This window comes from Triticum aestivum, chromosome 4A (genome assembly GCF_018294505.1).
Source record: "Triticum aestivum cultivar Chinese Spring chromosome 4A, IWGSC CS RefSeq v2.1, whole genome shotgun sequence".
Taxonomy (NCBI): domain Eukaryota; kingdom Viridiplantae; phylum Streptophyta; class Magnoliopsida; order Poales; family Poaceae; genus Triticum; species Triticum aestivum.
In genome coordinates, this window is record NC_057803.1 from 180,031,034 (window position 1) to 180,034,702 (window position 3,669).

The following is a 3,669-nucleotide window of genomic DNA, read 5'->3' on the forward strand; positions in this document are numbered from 1 at the left end:
GAATGCCCCAGATCTAAGAAGGATATTGTAATAGCAAGTTGGATTTCATCTGTTGATGACAACACACATGAAATCTGCCTAACAATAAACAATAAAAACTGAAATGGCAGTGTTGGACATTTCTGACATAAATCAATGTGCATGGCCTAGTTATTGGAATATATACAAGCAAGTTCAGTCGCATCACATGGGATTTGTTCAACAAAGGTATGACATATAACAATTTAGTATTGCTCAGACTATTCTTTTTAAGAGAGAAAGAACAAGATAACAGCACATAACTATCACTTAACATCAGAACAAGATAATAGTGCATGAATTGAACTTACCAAGCGTTTTCTTAACATACTCCCTCCTCAGATTCCGCGGGAGTGCAAGCATCATATGCATTTCTTCTGGAGCTTTGGCAAATATGCTGGCAGCATTCACGATTTCAGTCCCAGTGAATCCAAGCCTTGATAATTCATTGATAGCTTTCTCTTTAAACTTCTGTCTAGGATCTTCCTCCATTGCTTTCTCTTGGGCAATAGCTTCGCGTTCCATTGTTGCTGCCATTTGGCCAACATTCTGAGTGACACTCTTCAGCTGGCTGTTTACATCTCCAAACATGGTGAGAAAAGGATCCGTTGATTCTGACCTACGAGACCCGTTACCTTTCTTTCTCTTCTTAGACTTTGTAGAATCGGCGGTGACATGGCTGTCAACAGACCGTCTAGGTGTCTCTCTTGATGTTTTGTCATCTTCCTCTTCATCATTCATCTCATCCTCAATGACAATCTTCATTCTGCAAATTTGTTATAGCTTCGCCAAAACCTTCCGCACCCTCCCCAGTAGCTATATCTTTGCTATAACTTGCAGCCAACTTATCAAAATAAGGGAACGGCACACCATACAAGCCCTTGGCCACATTGTGAAGCTGCAAAATACAATAAGCACGAAAATCATATTTTTGGTTAACTCTACTACAACCATAATAAATAGATAAAATATTGTTCAAGAAGTTCCATACGTTCTCAGTTTTCTAGGTCATGCGGTGCGACAACTTACAAGGTAAAGAAAAATCATGCAGTGAACCAGAAAAAGCACTTTCTCCAATCTATATCTATGAAATAATGTGACTGGAAGGGAAAGGAGGTATCCAATATGACCTCACTTCTAGTAGAAGTAGTAATACAAGAGATGTCAGCTGGATAATCCATATGGCCACAAGTAGAAAATGTAATGCAAAAGTAATAGGCATCTGGAGTTATATACCTTACAATGTTCCTCGTATGATTGCTTTTCACACTGGATCATTTTCCTATTCTCATCCCAAGAAAACCCACTTCTTTTAAGCATAACTTCAATTGCTCCATACTTGGTCCTAAAGTATCTCACCCTTGACTCAATGTGTGGGGTAGCACTAAGACCACAACCAGGTACCTTTTCAGCCAACCTACTTTCCAGCACTAAGGATTACCCATTCTTGAAACCATTATCACCTTTCCACCGTGGATCCAATGACAGATCATAGAGAGCATTGACTAGCTCATCGTCCTCCATTGTTGTCCACTTTCTTTTGTTTTTCCCCCTGCCACATGCAACACTTGAGCTATCCATGTTGTCCATACCTACAAAATGCACAAGTTAAATTAGTTCATGAGATATTCAGATTTCTATAATTAAAACAAGCATATATGTACATCTGCAATCATCCACCAAAACACAAACCTTAGTGGCCTCTAGCTCTATAGCTATTATACATCCCTTGAGAAAGAGTATTCCGGAAATTAGTCCACTCATTAGATGTTGATATATGAGTGATAAATTCAGGTTCATCGTTCTCTCCCTCCAAGATTTCCATGTTATCTTGCATCATCCCATCCTCACCAGCGAGTGGATCCTCAGCCATATTTTGTAAAATCAGATTGGGTAATAGAGCGCATGCCATTATAATCTGGCAATGAGTTTTGATAGGAAAATATGATGGAGACCTCAAAATCGCCCACCGGCCCTTGAGTCTTCCAAAGCATCTCTCAATAATATTTCTAGCTCTAGCGTGCAGCATATTATAATATTCCTCTACGCTGCATGGTGGGTTTTGTGCAATCCAACCACCTAAGTGGTACCTTTGACCTCGATAAGGAGCTAAAAATCCATTTGCATTTGTGTAGCCAGCATCAACAAGGTAGTATTGTCCTTGAGGGACTTGAAACCCATCCAACCTCGAAATAGCATCTCTAAGAACACGACCATCATGTGCCGAACCCTCCCAGCCAGGTAATATATAAATAAACTGCATGTCGGGTGCACATACACCCAAAACATTTGTATCAATATCAGCTAGCCTTGACCTATACCTCCCTCTTAGATTAGCTGGGACGGTAACCTTGACGTGTGTACCATCTAATGCGCCCAAAAAATTCTACAACATGAACATCATGAGTGATATTAGTGTGTTATACTACTAATCAGATTATATCATCTGACCGACACTAAAATTTTCATGCAGAGATAATTTACCTTGAAATACTTCCAATTATTATCTGTGCAATCTTTGGGTATAGGCTCTGGTTTCTTAAGTAGTAGGTTGTGCAGCTTCAAAACAGCCAGCAAACATTTATTGAAATTTCTGCTTATCGTCTCACCACGTCGATAAAAGAACTTCTTGATTGTTCAATTTTTTAGATGGTGTGATATTATGTAGATAAATGTAGCCACTATCTCTTCCAGCGATGTGTTCCTTGTGCCCTCTAGACCACCAGTAACTCTAACTATCTCACACAATTTGTGGAATGTCCTCCTGTCCATGCGAAGCTCCTGTATGCAAGCTACATCACTCTCGCCAATGAGTTGGTACAAATGTGCGGCTCTAAGTTCTCTATTTCTAATCCTCTTTTCTATCTTCCACAACCTCCTTTTATAGACTAGTGCAAATAATAACCATATATAATAGTACATAAGCATGATGCTAATCGAAATATTCCTAAATGCTAAATTCCTTCGTCGAGATCTCGTGGTGGCCAAAGGAAGACGAGCCATAATGCTGAAAATAAAAATGCAGCACAAAATTATAAATATTGTGTATCTTGAAGTCATATGAGTATATATAAATATATATATGAGTATAGTACAATATATTCCTTAGCTCATGAAATTACTCTCAGCAAAACAAAGGGCACAAGAATTCTGAAGCATTAAATTCTGCTTAAATAGCAAGCAACCTATATGAGTACTGTACAGTACATCATATATTTTTTTCGATAATAAGGGGTCAAACCCCCGTCTCCAATCAATTAAGAAAGAAACCAAACGAGTACCAGAGTTTTAACAACCAGCCTCACCACAGGGCAAGTGCAAAGCTATAGAGATGAAAAGGAAAGACAGCTCCAAACATGTTTCTTTTGCAACCTAACAAACTAAAACAGGATACATCACACACTCTCACTGAGGCCACAAAAGCGGTGCAGTACAGCAGATGTGATCCACAAGAAACTGTAGAATCAAATTATTCTTTAAAGAACAAGCAGCCTCTTCCCTATCAAGGGCATGCATGACTCATATTATTCATATTATCTCCTCCATAGCTATTCTCTTATAGTATCACCCTCGCAAAACAAAAATCCACAAGAAAATCTAGGTAATGCAATAAGCATCAGATTTACAGTGAGGTAGTACAGTACAATACAA

At 38.8% G+C, this 3,669-nt stretch overlaps 1 pseudogene; it reads right to left on the reverse strand.

The window, feature by feature from the left end:
• Nucleotides 1-239: 239 nt before the first annotated feature.
• LOC123083774 (uncharacterized) lies at nucleotides 240-2,281 on the reverse strand (annotated as a pseudogene).
• Between the last annotated feature and the right edge of the window lie 1,388 nt (nucleotides 2,282-3,669).